The 19,593-nt window shown below is 36.0% G+C and overlaps 1 protein-coding gene across 19 annotated transcripts in view; it reads right to left on the minus strand.

The window, feature by feature from the left end:
* The window catches only part of LOC124297924 (probable GPI-anchored adhesin-like protein PGA55), a 122,747-nt gene that overhangs the window by 61,402 nt on the left and 41,752 nt on the right, over positions 1-19,593 (minus strand). For all 19 annotated transcript variants that reach the window (XM_046749344.1, XM_046749338.1, XM_046749345.1 and 16 more), the window contains exon 2: positions 15,577-15,619. The gene's annotated coding sequence lies outside the window, so the exon portion shown is untranslated. The remainder of the gene's footprint in view (positions 1-15,576; positions 15,620-19,593) is intronic.

Genomic DNA, 19,593 nt, shown 5'->3' on the forward strand with positions numbered 1-19,593 from the left:
CAGGCACCGACACAAAGAGACAACTTTACTTCGTTTCATGCATTTCTCGCTTTATCGCGCACAATAGTATATGTTGTGTAACCAGGAGGCAAAATCGGTTTGTTCGGTCCGAGTGTAAGTTTGCAATTTGCCCTTTGATTGATCAATTTGCAATTTGAATTTTACCCTTTTTTTCGCGAAGCACGAAATTGAGGTTAGGGTCGCGTAATGTCAGTTTTGTTTGCGACAGCGCATGCGCACGGTACGGAAAATACTAATTTTAACTTCTAGGTTACTCCGCGCACGCGCATTCGTAGACTCACTGATCCAATGTCATGGAAACGGGTACTTTGTGTACGGAAAACATGCTAACGTTACACAAATCATTATTGCTGCGTAAGCTGTGGAAGAATAATTTCATCAACCTCGGTTTTTATATTTCGTTCTTTTGTTTCTTCCAATTTTCATTTCTCGCTTGAAATCATTACTCACAAACTGCGAAGTAACAAAATATTTCACAGTAATCTTATGTTGATTTTAAAGAATCGGGAGCCAAAGAATGTTTCGGAATTTTTTTACATTTCGAATACGGAACGTCATATTTTGGATCAAAATTCAGGATGAAATCATTCACACTAATTGGTTATATTCCTAAGAGAATATTTTATAATTTTGACATCACTATTTTTTTGTTATTTTTTTTCTGAATTATTTAAATACCGTATATACCAAGTCAATTGAATTTTTTACAGTATTTTAGGGAAAACCTGAAAATACAAAACATGCGAGATCTCGTTTGATGATAGAGCAATCTTGTATTATTTTACGGAAAAAAGGAATTAATCATTGAAGAAATTGAAGAAATGTGTGATTTTTTCTGTTGTTGACAATACAAAGAAAAAAAAATGATTAAATCAACTAATAAAAGATTGTCAAATTTTTCAATATTTTCGATGTAGATTATTCGTAAGAAAATAACTTATAAATAATATCCATTATGAATATTTTTTCAAAATACAGTTTCAAAAATAATCGATTCATCAACAAAATAAGAATATCTCTGGTTCTACAATCACGATCAATAGGCAAAGAAAAGAAAGTAGAGTGGAAGAAAAAAAGAAGAAGAAAATCTAAACACTGCAATCCTCGAAGATAAAAAATATTGTCAGAGGGTGGATTTCGAGGCTCAAATATATTTATACAAGATACGACATTCTCGGAATTTCTTGCGGCCTTAGCCACCACAAATAACGATTAACGTTAAATGAACCCCGTGATGTGACGAAGTATATTTATACAGACGACGTCTTCGAAAGCTGTTGGAGATTGAGTTCGGTCATATTTTTGATCGTTGTTGAAAAGTTTGAAGATTAATCCGGCGATTCTTTTATTTTCACGCCTTCGATGTAAACTTGAATGAACTGATTCGTAGAATACGCGATGTAAATATTTGTACGTTATAAACAAATGGCAAAGATTGAGCGAAGAGAAGATCAAGGAAAAAAAAAAAATAAAAAAAAAAATGAAATTACGATTTGAAGTTTAACTTCAGCTAGAATTTCATGAATTTTCAAATTGTTAAACGGGCTTTCGAGTATCAAATTATTCCATCATCGATTTGCTACGTCAAATCTAAATGATAATAATGGTTTACTCGAATCGACTGAAACAAAAGAAAAACGCATTTTAAAAAGATTAATTTTACCAAGTTCATTGAAATGGAATTTTTATAATTTATACATGACTTATATTTACGTCACGCAGTTCATAACAAACAAGTTCAGCGGAACAAGAAAATAAATGAAAAATTACAAATGAAAAAATAATCGTTCGGAGTTTTGGCTAATTTGAAAAATCGAGTCAACGATTCGGTTCATTTCAAATTTCCTCAAATTTTTGTCTCACGGAAAAAAAAGGACTAAACAATCAAAAGAGACGAGGAGTATTAAGCATCTATTGGAATTGCGTCGGGAATGATTTCGACGTGCAATAATATATTGTGTAACGAAAGTTGGCAATTGCGACAAGTGTGAAGTTTGCGCCTGAACAAAGCAACGACGGCAATCACGCGAGTTGCGATTCAACCGCAAAATTTTTTATAACAAGTCCGTAAAAATTGGTGGGCTTTGTACGGCAGTTTTGCTGAACGCGAGTAGTCAATTTTTTCTCCCTAGAAACAAACGCGATCTCCCTAGGGACAAAAGGCGGAGCAATCGTGGACTGCGCATGCGCAAGTCTATCTTTAAAATACCGAGATGAAGTTGGCGACTTTCATCACGCTAAGCTGCTACGCAAAGTTCTACTTTTCATGCACGCGTGATGAGAAAATAATTAGCCGGATAGAGCGATTGAACAAATATTGAACGGTGTTGTTTAATCGTTATTCATAAGTGCGGGACAAATTATGCAGCATTAACGGAGAACCGCCGCATCCGTTGGATTTGCAGCAGTGCTGAAGCGTTTGGCGCCACTCCGCCGAGACATGCGTCTTGGCTTCCGGTTCCATTTGTTATCCATGACTGGAGGCTGAAGTTGGATTTTATGCCGGTATAAATATAATAAACACAGAGCTGCGTGTTCAAGGTGCGCGTCGACAGTTAATTAGAAATCAAGACAAGACCCAGTTCATATCACTACGGTTAACGGATTGAATATACTTGTAACGAGTTGTGATTTGTTTTTTTTTTTTGTTTGTCTTTGTTTTTTTAGTCGGCAGTAAAGTTTTCACCGTTAAATTTGAAAATTATTACGGTAGGATGCTGTGTAATATCTGTGATAATAAAGATCGTTAATTAAGATAGTAAAATGTTTGACAAGTTTTCAAGGAAATCATAAATGATTCGAGAGTTTTCAAGCTTGTAAATATTTAGATCGGTGTTGGACGAGTTTACAATTAAATAATTAAAATGCAATTACAAGATTATTGAAACATTAGTTTGTTACCGAGAGTAAAATTGTTTACAAATTACAAATATAGATTAGATTAGATCACGATTTGTGAAGTTCAAGATTATTTCAAGAATTACCTTTTTATCATTAGATTAGAAAGCTCATATCGTTAATTTTTTAGCGTCGTTTATTAATTCAAACTCGTAATTCAAATTCCAATACGTAAGACGATAAAACAAAAAACCGATCAGTTCTACCGACGAGTCCGTTCAATTTTCTATGCAAAATTCATCAGCATTAATATTCAGTTCCGATCAATGATCAGTTTCATACAAAATAATTCGAAGTGCGTTTAAATAGAATTCATCAGTCACGCGTCTTTGTAGAATTATTGTTATGCTCGTTTGAATGGGTTATTGACACCGTGTAGATGTTGACGAGAGAAAAAAAAAAAAAAAAGAAAGAAAGGAAACCTAACAAACAAGAAATTCGTTAATGCTAATCCAGCGTCTCTTCGTGTAGATAAATCTATCCGAGTTCCCCAGACGTTTGGAGTCATAGATGATTCAGTGAAAACGCGTCGAGAATTCCCGACTGCTAATTGTGAATTACGAAACTTTATACAAGCTGCGACGCGTTCTGTCTGCCGATTATTTTCTCGCCTAGACGCGCTCGATGAAACCTGTTTGTCTGGTTTAACCGTTGAAAATATTGAAAACTTGGACTAGCTATCAGTGCGATCGAATTTAGCGAGTAGATTAAATAGGAAGAAAAAAAAAGTTTCTTCCTGCAATACCGACGGAAGAGAAATTGACGTCATCTTCTCGGAGTTGATAATCATAATCTGGTAAATTTTTGCAATTTGTAATAGCAGGTGCGCAAATTACAAATTGAGACTTGTATATTGTAACGGGAAAAAAATTAGCATACAAAATATAATTTCTAATTGCAAAATCCAAATGCGATCTTTACAATTATTTTTCTCTAATCAAAAATTACGTACGTGTATTCTGCGATTAAAATGTAATCAATTTTATCGTCGACTTAATTAGAAATTGTGTCTGTAATTTTTATTTCTAAATGTCTAATAATAATAATAATTACTTATCACCGCTCCGTGCAGGTATATTATTATTATACCAACTATAAAATACAGTGAATGACTATAATCGTGAACGTTTGATGATACGGTATAAAGAATTAAAAGGTATCTTGATTTTGCGATTATTTTTTACTCCGGTAGTTAAAGCCTCGGAAAAATTTACAATAACATTTGATTCTAACAATAAGCCAGAGTCTCCTGAGCTCTCGTAAAACATGTCGATTTTACTGTATAATTATTATATATTTATGGTACGACGATAAATTTGAGCTTAGAAATTATAGTCTGACAAAAACCGGGTGCTCAAAATTAAATGTAAGTTTATTGCGGAGATGATTTTTTTTTTTTGATCTGTTTAAACAATAACTCATTTTGTAAAAACTAATTATGTATATTTATAACATTGTTATATGACAAATATGCAATATACATGATTTTGACGTTATTATTGTAACCTACAAAATCTAAATATTGACGCTTTAGCATTTTAAATAACTCAATAATGACATCACGAAAATGACACGCATTTAAAACACGTTTAAAGCTACTTTTAATAATTTGTAATTCCAGATGTAGCGTTTAAAATGTTATTATAAATGATAGGAGCCAAAAAAAAAAAAAAGCATCATTTTTCCCAGGATAAATCAATTAACTATTTAGTTAACTTTTACGAAGACTACGAAGTTTAGTTTAGTTGAAATTCTTGAAATATTTTTGTCCATACATAGCTGCAACAATCTGCAACATGGCGGTATGAATTGAAAAGAAAATTTTTAGCCAGATAAATTCTGTGATAACTAATTTTGAAGAACTTTCGAACAACGTTAAAATAACGTAATAAATAAAAAAAATTTGTGACGTAACCGAACCGAACTCGTTGTAATTGTTGTTATAACGGTTCTTATCATTAGGCGTATTAATCCTCATTCCAAGCCCGTTTGGTTGGCACAATAAAGTGTTGCATTATTGAACGTGCAGACGATAAGCCGAAGAGATTCTGTCTACACACGTATCACGGCAATTAATTCCTCGTAGAAAGTGATGAAATATTTTATTGAAGATGCAAAGGTCGTTCACTCACATCCCTTTATTCACAATACAACTGAGCTAATTAGAGTCGTATCGACGTCTCTCGCTCCTTGATAGTGTTCAACAAAAATGGCGGCGATGCATTTCGATGCACTGCAGTCGCCACTCAAGTCCAATCAAATGTAATTTAACAATTGGCGACGCAGACGCCCTTTGCGCGAACATCAATTTGTTTATTTATTCTACTAAATGATTCCGAGCCGATGCATCTGCGTTAACAACTTTTAATGCTTGACCGGCAATTAGGGATCATTTACGTATCTCATTCTCAAGATCAAGTATCAAGACTTACGATTCTTATTCCGGTTCAACAAAAACCGGTCAAGAGTATGATTGATCATTTTCAAAGTGTGACGATTATAAAATATTTCCTTTTTATTACGTTCGTAAAAAAAGACCGTTCAGGGAAATTCGGGGTCAGATTGGAGAAAGTTTTTTTCATCAATATTCGAAACACGCGAGAATAAAACCTCGTTAATCATGTGTCGACTTGCGATTACATGTAAAAGAAATATTGAGTTTATCGAGAATTGAGTTTTAAGTCTGTATACCTGTGAGATACGTCGATTTTTAGTTTTAGAAATTTCAGACGAAATTATTATTATCATCTATCTGCACTAATTTGGACAAAATTCGATTCGAAATATTCTGGGATAAAACTAAAGATTCGAGTCGGTTGTTTTCGGAGTATGATTAAGGGGACGTCTGATTACCGACCGAGCGAGTGAATCATGTTTCGCACTGTTTGATCGAGTTATAAAATGTCCTTGTGTAGTGATTAAGGAAAGTTTGCAAAATCGATGAAAACGCAATTAATACCCTGGCAGCTGATGTTCACTCGGTTCGAGGTTATGGCTGTTCCCACACTTTTCCAAACTCTTCTCAGTAATCTCATACAAGCAAATTCAATGATAAACGCTATCATTTTACAGGAAGTGTTAGTACGATGTTCCGAATCTGTCGATAAAAGAGGAAGGCCTGATAAATACATCCTGTTGAGGATGAATAGGTAATGTGGACCCAAAAACATAACAATCGGATCAAACACACCAGAATTCAAGAATCTTCGACCTCATAATTGTAAAACATCTCTTCAAAGACATGCTTGGAAAGTTAGATTTTTGAAGACTGTGACGCGTGTGCAAAGTGCCCTATTTCTCAACGGTACGGTAAAAATTCTTAATTTTACGCACTAGTACTTTGTTTGCGCATGCGTACTTTTCAATGATTCAATTTTGCGCACGGACTTTACACACTGCCGATGACGTCATTCGACTAAATTCAATCTGAAGTTTGCGCGTTTAGGTTATGTTTCACGAGGCCAGGCCTGTGCCTCCGGGCGTCTTGTTTGCCCTTGACTACTTTTTTAAAATTATGATACTATAATACATTCGCTTGCTTCTCGAACCAAGCTTATATTCACAGGTGCTGGTTAAAATAACGTGTGCGTTTACATCGCTCGCCTTGGCTAATTCTGCAAACTTCACACTCCTCGGAAATGACCCACTTTCTGCACTTGTAACCCAATATACCATTCTCGAATTTTTAACATCACAGCTTCTGTTCTTCAAATCTTCTCTCACCCATGTTGACTTCCCTTCTGTTCACCGGTGTTCACCGTCGGTGACGCAGATGGCATTTGTGAAGAATTTAAAAACCGATTTTTCTCATATCCTAACTTTTGATTCAGACGGTCCGGCTTGTCGTTCCTTAAGAGGCCGTTCCGTGGAACACATACAGCGGTTGACACACATCCAGCAAGGATGAACCTATTCGTGACGATGTCACTGGGCCGCAGCTCGAGGTCTTCGAACTTGATCCACGCGGGAGAAAGGTGATCGAATCTTTATTTTTCTTTTCCCTACATCGAACCACCGCCGCTTATATAGACTTTCTTTCTAGGATAGATCGCGTGGAAGTCGATATATTGTATGACCCGATAGGACCCGATTAAGATCGGCGAGACTTCCGGGCATCGGACATAGCCGAGAGACTGGCGTCACAGCGAAAGTACAGTGAAATTTACCATCGAAGATGATGTGATCTTTTAGAATTTTTTTTTTACATGCTTACTTCTGCGCTCTTCACGGTTAATAGCAAAATCATGTTCCATTCGTAAGGCGTTATTACAGTCCCCTGAAGAAAAAATGTATCCAATAAAAAAGAATGTATTGAAATCAGGGTTGGAAGAGTGAAACTCAAGGAAAACCGGAACTTAATCTTTGAAGTATCTGTTCTGAATCAAAAATCAAACAAAAAGTCGAAAATCGTAGCCACGAGAGTTGAAGATCCATATGATTTTGACATTAAAAAATGATACAATAATTCAATGACTCTGGAATTGTTGATTAGGTACCGGATCTTATGTTTCAGTAAAAATTTGTGGGTTCAAGGATTTTATCAGTGCTGAAAGGATGACGATTTAGTTAAGTCCAATTTGACTGACCATAGGGTTTGTAATACACAGTTTCTGAACTCCCGATTCGCCATTTTCTCGTCGTTTCGATATTGTCGTGTTTATGTTAGGTGCATAACACCGGAACGCCAATTTATAGGGTTGTCAATTCCGCGCGAATAACTATTTATCTGGTGACCTCAGGGCCAAACACGGCTGAAATGGAACGTTCATCAATGCTCTCGGTGACATTAATACACCAATTCCCAAGACTCGAAGGTGCTTCATCCTTGAAGATACGAGACAGGCACTGTGCTCCTTGACCGAGCTGATCCTAATTGGCTCTCACCGATATCAGACTGTATAAAGTCTGAAAATATTACATAACGCACTCACAGAGAGAGAGTGGGAGAGAGGGAGAGGGTAAGAGAATTTACAATCTTGACCAAACATGGCAATCGAGCGTGAAACAAAGAAGTTCCATTTACTCCGAGACGCGAGACTCCAAAACGCAACTTGTGATATTAACTGAATAATCACGGATACATGTGGATATTAATTCAGAAACGGTTCGTTTTTCGATTGAGTCAATTACGTCGGTAACGTAGATTCAACCTGCAGCGCCACTTTCGGCTAAACGCTACGGGCTGAATCTACGTTACCGACGTAATCGTCTCGTACTTGACCCTTAGCGGCACATCGTCTTGTAAATGAGACACCTTGTTGAATGGATTATATATTCAAGATTTATGTTCAATCTTTGAGACATAGCTGTCATTTTTCTTTTTTTTTTTGCATTGTTTAACTTTCAAGATGTCAATCTTGATGTTTTAAAAGGGGTTATGATGATTCGGCGAACATAGTGAACCCTATAAATAAACAAAGCGTTGAAAATGTCTGTTTTTACAGAATAAACGTAATTGTGGGACAGTTATGAGGATTAGAATAGTGGCACTCGGTAATCTTGGGTTTTTGGGGACACTGAAAGCGAATCCAACTTCAAAATTTCAAGGCGCAAAATAGTGAATCCAATATGGCGGACCGAGAATACAAAAAATGATCCGATTCGCTTGAAATTTGTTACCGGGGGGGTTTTCGGGGTTGCTGGAAACAAATCCGACGTCAGAATTTCAAAATTTAAGGTGGCGGATCCAATATGGTGAAATGAATATATAGAAAATGATCCTATTCGCTCGTATTATATCCACCATTTTGAATTTTAGAAATTGCTCAGATCTGATTCCATTTTTTAAATCAGTGATTTCAAGAACCCTTATATACCTAGTTTCAAGGAATTTAACTGCTACGAAAAATATATGCTTTAAAGGATTAAATTGAAAAAAAAAAACAAACAAATCTTTCACTCTGTTTGATGAATTGAACAAATTTCCTTCCGTGTGTAATAAAAATGCGTTGATGGTAAATTACAAATACACGAATGTTATTTTATCATTATTTGATCTTCAGACGGGAAAAAATGTTCGGCAAACGAAATCTCATAGTCGAACCACCAACGCGTATAAGAAAATACGTTGTGAGTATATCACGATGAACTTTGTCAACGGTTACCGCTGCTCGAAGCTACGCATGCATGTGTACTGTATGCTCATCGTGTGTAAATAGGCATCGAGATATGGAACTGGCATTCCGTGTCAAGTCTATCACGTTTTGGCCTTACCATTTTCAATACGGTTGAGATTTCTTCTTTCTTTCTATAGTAGCGCCTCCAAGATGGTCGTTTTTTATCTCCAATCTCCTGATGCAATGGTTCTCGAGTTATGAATATTTGTATACTCTCACAATTTCAACTACTTTCAAATTCTTGACCGAGTTCTTCCGAAGAATTTCGTTCTTTGTTTCGATCATTTCAAAATGGTTTTCATACTGGGATATCTTCCTCTTTCCTTCTTCTCGGCGTTTTGGAAAATTTTTGATCTACAAAAACCAATGTACGATTGTTTTGGAAACGTCGAAAGAAATTTTGAAATATTTTTGAATTGAGAACGATCGTTCGGGTAAGGTAACGAAAGAAGTTTGAAAGATATAGTTAAAATTTTAAACGTGTGGAACTCGATGTGGAATAAAAAACGGTGAATTGATAAATTTCAACGTATCGGTATGAGAGTTAAAAATGACCAAGTATTTTTATAAAATTTTAGAAACGCTGACAGATCTGGGTGAATCCGAAAATTTTCAAAATGCTACAGAGAATGAAAAAGTAATTCCCCAATGAAAACAATTTTAAAATAATCGGAACGAGAACAAAAATTCGAAGCATTCTTCGAGAATTTCAAAACAGATGGGAGTATTAAACTATTTTAATATGGATAGCATAAAGATCGTTGGATCAAAATATAAATAATAAAAAACTACCAGTTTTTAGAGGCGTTACGATTATTTGAAAAAATATCGAAATCAAAAAATATCAAATCAAATCCTGATGCAGTTGGCATGAAATGCGCGCATGGAAAACAGTCGGTTGATTTTGTCAGCCGTGCAAGAGCCGGAGAAACTCGCTTCCCCCATCACTAATCGTTATCTTCGACGGACCGAATTTCGGCCTGGCAACGGACGACCGCCAAGTTCAAGGTTTTCGAGACCGGTATAAGGTAAGTGCTCGAAAAACGCTTGCAGGTGTGCCAGCGGTTGACGTGATAACGCAAGTAGTTGTGCAAACAAGAGGAAACGCACACTTTCGAATACACAACGATGTATGACGCATTATATTTGTTGTAAGGTATTACACGGTAACGCTTTTGGTGAAATAAAGATTTACACGACATTCTTTTTTTCATAATATTAATACAGTAGTACGTCGAAGTATTTTCAAAAACTTGCCAGAATTTCTGAGAATCTAATGATTCGTTCTCACGTTTTCATCTCGAACTCGATTTAGTCAAAAATTTTAGCAGAAACTTGAACAGTAGGATTTTTCCAAGTTTTTAGTATAAAATGAGGTCCCTAGAGAATATTAATTCATTGCGAAAAATCTCTAGAATTCTTAAAATTATTCTGATATTATCAGAATAACCGAAACTTTTTTCAGAACTATCCAAAAACATGCTCAATTTGTGAATAGTTTATGCGGGAAAAAAAAAATAAATAAAAATTATGGAATACTTCCGAAGACATCTTTTCACCGAGCTTCGCAGATCACGGTAAAAAAGCGTAACGTCACTTCATTTTTTACTTTTTCTTCTTATACCGAACTGATTTACGATATTCGTTATACTGAAAATCGGCCGCATCGTTGAGTTTCATTTATATCTATCAGATCCGAGCTCTTTACTTAGAATTGCAGGGAATATTGGGTGAAAAATGGAAGTCGAGAGAACCAGTCCTTGAACTGGGTTAACTTTGAGTGGGGTAAGGTTCACGATCAACGACCATAAATGTTTCTTCCCATCATGCATAATGCATGTGGCTACAGATCGGAACACAATGGGTGTGTTTGAGGTACTGTTTAGAGAAATTACAACGTCAGATATCCTGACTAGTAATTACAAGTGCTTATTCTTCGCTCAGGTCAAAATCATCAACTGCTACTTCGATCCACCGTTCAATCTGTTAAGGATGTATCCGGTGTACAGTCAAGTCGAAAAAGTGTTAAGATGAGAAGATTGGGAAACAGATGTTTGGAAGCAACAATCGAATCAAGTTCTGACAAGTTATGTTTATAAAATATTGATTCCTCTGATCGCAAAATCAAATTCGTGGCTGAACTAGAACTCGACAATTGACAGCTATCCTCTTGTTTTATCGATCGATTTTTAAGATAGCTACACAAACCTCATTTGAAAAATTTCAAACCGTTTTCAGTGTAGTTTGTAGATTATTTCTGACATTTTTAATACCAGTTACACGAGAGGAAAAATATTGACTTGAATTTCGAACGGTGGAATGACGGTCGTTCGAAAATGACTGAACATCTTGTTACGAACCTCCTAACCCCAAGTACCTTCATTCGGCTGTCAAGATTTATGTTACAGGGTCTTGAAAGTTTTATGGTGCGCATAAAACACGGGACTACACGACGCACGGTTTTCATACGAAAATCGTCCCTACCTTAGGAAGGATTCATCATCGAAACTAAAAAATTCAACGTCTTTGGACCGCGTTCAATCAATCCCCGATAAAACGAACCAATGCCAAAGAAATGTCACTTTCCTCTGAGACTTCGTTGAGTGAGTTTACTCACCAGAGGAAAATGCACAAGGATATAACGCAGCGCTGTGAGGTGCATTAATGTGCCTTTGTACAGCGGTGCAAGGCGCGAAGGCCATGAAGGTAGAGTCGAGGTTCGCTGCATGCTTTACAATTCACATTAGGTAGACCGTACACGCTTTCTCGGATGACCCTCGACGTCCGTCTTCAACCAATTCCTCGGCTCCCTCATTACGGCAGCTTCATCTTCCTCTATTTCCTTCTGCACTCGTAATCAGAGATCCTGAGATGCAGAGTCAAGGAAGTTGGGGCTAATTTACAGTGACATCGTCAACCTTCCGATCAAGGTTGGCAAGACCGAAATTCCTGACGCCGAAGTAGATGAAGAATAAATATTCCTTTTGCGACGAAAATGGGTAAATTTTATGGGTAATTTCGCGATACGATCTGAAATTTAGATGGAGTGCTCACCACATATTTTACTTCGATGAGAAAAGTTCGACTACACGCAGTCACTTCGATTCGATTCGTTTCTGATCATTTTTTTATGTCTGATGGCCGAAGAACGACTCAACCTTTTCAGATGTAGCCTGGTCATTTGATTTGGGTTAATTTAACCTGGATCTTGTTTGATTTCGAGCAAACTTGTTTCGGCGACTCCTCACTTATCTCCAAGAATGAAAGCTTCTTTTGCCCGACAATAATCTGAAAACGAGTTATCTGATCGATATGAGAATTCGTCATATATTTTTTCTGTTCAACGATATCTTGAATTTAGTTTGAAATTGGATCCACTAATTTACCCAAGCAGTTTGTTTGACTCATATACGATTAGGTTTTCGATTAAATTGATAGTTATTCTCATCTGTACAATCAAATATCACTACCAGAATATTCTGAATTGATTCATTCAAAGCGGCCAATATTCCTGTAAATGTGTTCTATTAATATTCAACCTAGGGGCGTGGCTGAGCAATATGGCGTCGTACTGGACAATCAGCTGATCGTTTGAACCTCGGTTTTAACTGAATAACACAAACATAAAGGAACGGAAGACTTTGTGCATGTTGTAACAATTTTCTTTTCCAACGTTCGGTTCATAAACAGTGAAATATCGGTAGAAAAACAACTTTTATAATTAAATGTGGTCCCTGTTCAACATGCCAAACTCGCCGTCATCAACAGAAGTTATCGTCAGATGTTTTGGAACCCACTGAAACTTCTCGATGAAATTGATACCGAATTTAGTTTCTTGGCACTTTTCACTCATTTCAGAAGAAGATAATTTCAAATTGCAACATTTCAAGCGTATGCGATCGTTACAGTACGTAGGACAAGATGCGTCGGTGGAGGATAAAAGCGGGTGTAAAGAAGCTCGCGTAGAGGAATTGACCGGAACGCGATACAAGATAATTCAGCATCGCCGACAATATCTGCATACATGTATGAGCGAAATTTTCATCTCATCTCGTCCACACGTCGACGGTCCGTTGTCAGTCAGCTCTTATCGGCCGGCTTTCTGGTTCTGTGCTCTCAGTTATTTTCTCTCCCCGAGACAAGTCGAACACTGTTTGTAACTTATTCCTTTCGAGAGGATGAAAAGATAACAACGATTTGATGAATTCGAATTGGCGAGATTTAGGCATCAGAGATAATACGCAGAAGTTTGTGCACCTCGAAGATAGAGAACCACTGCTAAACACTTTTATTTATATAGTCACGGAGTTCGAGACCAGACAGCTGGGCTGCAGAGTTTAGATAAAATCACTTTTTTGCCAGGCCGTGTTTTGTGAGATTTCAGATTAATGATGCGAAAAGAGTAATTAAGCCCTCACGGTACAGGTCCAGGCTTACCAACCACGTTTAGTGAATAAATAACTGCTCACTCAAAGTCTATATTTTTCGAATTTAGTCCACGTTTCGTCACGTCTATGAATATATCACGCTTTGAAAAGGGGTGGGAAAATACTGTGGAAAAAAAAATTGTTTTCAGTAACTAACTCGGAATATCACCTCTGACACAGTTTCACAATTTATTTTTAGAAATATCTCAATTTCTGTGAGGAACATTATTTGCGCAAGATTTATAGAAATATCTTGATAATTCTTAAGAAGTTCCGAGTTTTTTGTTTTTACAGTGTTTTTTTTTTTTTTTCAACTGCAATTTGGCAAAATTGAGTTTTCCCGTTTCCTCAAAATTTCCAATTTTTCTCAGAAATCTGTACCAACTTCCCACGACGTGGTACCGTGAAAAAAATACGTAGATGTCCCGAAACCGGCACTTTTTCACATTTGTAATATAAATAATCAAGCTCGGTAGAATATAAATTATCTACTTCACAGATTGATCCGATTTCGACATTCAATTCGGTTTGGATCAAACCAGTCGAAAGCTTGAAAAATCGCAGTGTTTCTGATTTTTCAAAAATTACTCAAGGATGACTCATTTTTGAATTCATTCTAGATCGGCGAGTCGTCTCAGGAATTGTTTCTACACATATCAAGTTTTAGTGTGAAGTTATTTCAAGACATCCGAAGCCATGCAAAGCCACTTGAATCCATCACAATAATGTGAAGCGATCCAGCGTCACTTTAAGACAATGCGAAGTCATTGAAGATCATTGAAATTGTACAAAGTCAGGTGACGCTGACTTATTTCGTAATCTAAATAAACTATACATCATAATTCAAGGTCAGTAATAATTCTCGAAACTGTTCAAAGATTTTTCGAATCAAAAAACAATGTTTCTTTTTTTTTTTCAATCGGTCAAAGATGTAAACAATTTTTTGAATTTTTTTTTTTTTTTCCCACCCGTTTCCTCAACTCACGCAAAAGTGTCTTACGAAAAAATGTTTGTTCTCACATTACGATTCTTTATTACCAAAAAAAAAAATATGACGCTTCTTTGAACAAAGTACAAAGCTAAAAGAAATCTGAGAGACAAGAGGTGGCACGACGAGTTGTAAATATGATTTAAATTCGATACGCAAACCGAAACTAATAATCCTCGGAAACACAAGTGTGACTCACGGACTTTGCTAACACAGAAGATGCGACGAGCATTTTAAGCAGGCATTATCCATCAAGCATCTATACGAGCCAGCATTCCCATTGCGTGGGCGTAAAATGAAACGTATCCCTTTATAAAACGCATTCGTGCGTCGTTGTTTGAACTGCGTGTCCTGCTAAGGATTGGCATTTCCTCCGTCAGGTATCCTCCTGCACGGCCTTTATATACGTGTACCGGATCAATACCGAATTCGGGTCTGCAGAGGCGCGTTTTGTCCTCCTTGTCACAGACGCGAGGTTCGAGTATTTTATCAACTGCGTGTAAAAGTCTAATATAATTTTCACCCTGTTTGCGGTTTTTCCAAATGCCATTAAAGGTTGATTTTATTATTGTATACGTACGGAGCATTCCACGCCAAATCTACCACGGTCTGACCCTTGACCTCATGGATATGGTCTACGATTTTTTAAATTGTCATTACCACCCTGAAAGGCATTCAATCTTTTTTCAAGTTTTTATTTTTGGGCAAATTCATTTTAATCATGATTTGTGAAAACCAACATGCCATTGGACGTAACTTAAGACACTGGTCTTGGTTTTTAAAAATGATAATTAAAACGAATATACTGAAAAAAAAAAACAACTTGAAAAAAATCCGAGGGCTTTTCAGCGGATCAACGATGCAAAAAAAATCTCGGACCATGTCCAAGAAATCCTAATCGATTTGGCGTGGAATACCCGATATATGTGGAGCGTTCTGGTTTAAAAAAAAAAAAGTCTTTTTCACACATTTTATCGACAGTTTTTAAAGTCAGGGCTGAATTATGAGAGAGACGAAAAATCCGAAGCGATTAGGATCTTAGGATGGGTAATTTTGCATGGAATGCACCATCTAAGAGGTTATAACTTATTTAGTTGGAAGAGTAGGTAAATTTCGCACTACTTACGTTGTCTGTATTAGGTTCGGGCAGTAAAATTTCTAAAATCCTCCTGCAACAAAAAAGAAATACATCATTTAGTCAGTGATTCAAGAATCATCAAAAAAAAAAAAAAATCGGCAATAAAACTGACCTATCGGAACGAGAAGAAATAATTGAACGAAACTAAGTTGAAGCCTGAACATACACAAAATTTTATCAGCTTAGGTAAGAATAATTTGATCGAATACAGCGAAATGTAAATTCATACAATTTTCGCATTTATATCGTTCGTAAGAAGAATAAATAAATGAAATTCCATTATTTTTCAATACGTTTGATATTACTGTTCTTCCGTTTTAAACTTCCCAGTTATAAGTATCATAATAATCAAAACGAGAATCGACGAATTTTGCCACTTCATTATGCGGTTTGATTTTTACGTATTATATGGGAATTGATTTTGCACAAAATTTTTTCTGCAATTCTCTCAACTCTGAAACAGTACCCTGAATTTTTTCAGATTTTTTATCCAACTTGTCAATTATTATTTACAAATATTGAGAGTGATTTTAAAAAGTGCCTTTTTTTAAATTCTTAAAAAATACTGAAAAACTGTATTCTCTTTTCCTAAAATTTCAAAAACCGCGAGCCCACGATGAGCTGATTTATTTTCAACTATATTCTAGCACTTCGAATTTTTTCATCAACGAAAAACATTGTTTAAACCGTATGAAAATTCATAAAAAATTCTCAAATCGTTTATTTTTCTCTTAGAATATTTCTAGACCGTTTTCATTACGAAGTTGACGAAAAAAGTTGAATGTGCCAAAAGAATATACAAAACTTGTTCTATAATGGAACCGGCCTAGAAATTCTTGAAAAAGAAAATGCAGTGTCTGAAACTTTTTTTTTGAGAATATTGAGAAAGTTCCTTTTAAAAAACACCCCAAATACTTGTAAATAATTGAGCAGTTGAATAAAAAAAAAAAAAAAAAAAAAAAAAAAAAAATACTGAAAATATTCAGGCTACGTTTTCAGAGTTGGGAAAATTGCAGAAAATTTTTGAAACAAAATCAGAAATGGCGAGGGTCAGACGTTACTCAGATTCGCATGGAATTCCCCATATACATGCAATATGTATAATAATTCCAACGAGTGCATCACAGCGGACAATAAGTCGTCTGTAGTATTTAAACCGGAAGCACTAGCTGGGTGCCCGTAACTGAGAAGCCATAAATCCGTGCTGCAGCCTTGCGGGCACTCTTTCTTCCTCGAATGCTTGAAACGAAATCGGATAAATCACCAACGCTGTAGCGTCTTACCAGCCGCAAGAAAAAAGCTAATGGCTGGTTAACGATACACGTACCCGGCCATTCCCGACGTTTGTACGAACATTAAACACCTTTCCATTTGTAATTAAAATAACCGATTTCTTCAAGATTGAATTCCTGGAACAAAGTTCGAAACGAATTTAAGAAATCTAAATTGAAAACTGGCTTACCCGAAAATGAATACGTTTTGTTGTTTTTATTGAAAATTTCATCGTTATCTGAATGATCGGAAATCATGATGCACGAATTCTCGATTTTCTACACTGAGATAAATTTCATTTGTTACAGTAATTAGAAAAATTCAGCAAAACAGGTATCGTTGAAAAAACTGTTTGAATATTGTTGGGATTAGGAAAAACGAGGTGCGTGTAACCATTTTAGCGCTATTGTTGGTACTTTTTTCGTTATTGCAACGCAAAATCAGTTTCTGAGGTTTACTCTACTTCGTTTTAGTTAAATCAGGCTTTAACGTCAATTTATCGTTCCACAAGCGTGAAATTTTCGCAACAGCAGCTAGAAAACTAATTTTCATTTTCTATCTAGAACGATATTTTTCGATTGTGGTAAAAAATGAAATTAGTCAAGAACCGAGCGGTAACCGAGACCAAAAATTTCTCTCAGTGTATTTCTTTTTGATCGGATTTAAGATATCCTGTAGTGTTTTTTCGCGGCTGGAAAAAACGAGAGATATTTTTCAACAGACACTTGTCAACGCGTGTATGAAACAACACATTTTGCATAAAAATGCCTGACCGTTCCGCAGGGGCAAAAACTGTTCAAAAAATCCAAATCTAAATGCAATAACCGAACTCCGATCAGACGCGAAGCTGCGATGTGAACTCTTTTGAAAACCAAGAATCGACGATAAAAATTAATTATGATATAAGCTCGCGCGTAAGCGGTGGAAAAAGCACGTTTAATTGATATCGCGACGTGTTTAACAAACGTGCCGTAAAGGTCACTGCAAGTATGCACGACTCACAAGACGCGTATAAGGTTAAGAATTTGAAGGGTCACTCAGCGATAAGCTCTGCACTCGTCCACGATGAGAGGATGAACAATTAAATTCATTGTTAGCCAAGAAACGTTAAAGTCTGAAGACAGATTGATAGAGACGCGTTGATTTGTCGGTGTTTTTCCATTTTTTAGTCTTTTGAAAAAAGGCGGAATGAATTTGTTTCAACTTCTACGACTATAATGTTCACTTTTTATTTGTCCCAAGTGAGATATGATTGTCGTTGGAACTGGTTTCGAAGTAAAGTTTTGGAAAACTCGAAGATCCGAAAGAAAGGAAAGACAATGACCACTTCTGAGGTCATTAACCGGTTTTAAAATCTACTGCAAGGGATGTTAAAACTTAACACTTTGGTAACGAACAGACTAATTGGCTCGCAATTTCACCACGCGCAGCTTTTGTTCAGGTTCGAGCCTCGGCGACGGTGGTTTTAATTATCAACTTCGTAATTAAGGGTGTATGAGGTGTACAGTCCATTAAAAACAACGCGCAAACTCACTCGAGTCAAAGAAACGTCGGTAAATATTGACGAATCAAAAAATAAATTTATTGATTTCCTTAGAAAAAGTTCAGTTTTTAAAAAACTTTTCGAAAATCATACTATTGGGGCTTTTATTTAATTGAAAACATGTGCCTATAATTTTTCACATACATCAAATTTCATTAAATCACAGTCCATTTTGTTACTGTTTACAAGTCACTTGAGTAGAAATTTATATTCACATCTTTAGTCGACCGGAAAAACAACTTATGGAAAATCGATGTTCATTACATAGAAGAAAATAAGTATATTATTACAATTAGATTCAAAAGAATAAGAAATAATCTTGACCCTAGACTTTTAGCTTGCAGGCTTTGTTTCAGCTTACATAAAATATTTTCTCGTCACTACGAAATAACAAATTTTCTATTCAAATTGTAAAATTTTTCCCTGACGTACGAAAATGAATCGATTATGTGGACTACCAACAAAATATTTTACAGAGAAAGAAATCATCGATTCAGCGAAACGAAAAGAAAGTTTATGTAACCAGTCTCGAATTTTTATAATCACTGAATTTTGATTGTTTTTTATGACACCAAGGAAATATTTTTGCACGTGAAATTGGTCAGAACTGAATTCAGTTATTCATTTGAAACCTCTGCATCCCGATTTTTGCCTCAATTTCACCACTTTTCGACCGGACTGTACACCTGATACATCTTTTTTAATAATCCAATAACACGCCTTTGGGCTGAATCTCTTGACAGTCATGAATCCTCTCCCTACAATCAGAACCTGAACCGACTCGCTGAGGAAGGGGAAAATAAGTTGGTTGAAATAAATATAGAAAGATACTCAAAATAGATATATCTATATTTAGCCTCGGTACTGATAGCGCAGTGATTCTCACATTTACATGCGCATAGGCGTAGGCACAAGAAAGATCCTTCTTAGATCTATCATGTTTCCCACGTGTAATATAATCACAGCTTTACCTACACCGTCGTTTCTAAAGTACACAGACTCCATGCAGGGGTGATCAGTGAATGATAAGTGTGAAATAACGGGACGTTCGGAGATAAATTCGAATGATTTCTCATCATTTTTGTAAAGGAGTGAGAGGAACCAACGGACAAGCACGTGTTTTTCACGTAATCTTCTGCTCAAGGTCTAAGATTTATATGCGGTTTGAAAAAAAATTCTTAGTTAAGTAT

This window comes from Neodiprion virginianus, chromosome 2, assembly GCF_021901495.1.
Source record: "Neodiprion virginianus isolate iyNeoVirg1 chromosome 2, iyNeoVirg1.1, whole genome shotgun sequence".
NCBI lineage: Eukaryota > Metazoa > Arthropoda > Insecta > Hymenoptera > Diprionidae > Neodiprion > Neodiprion virginianus.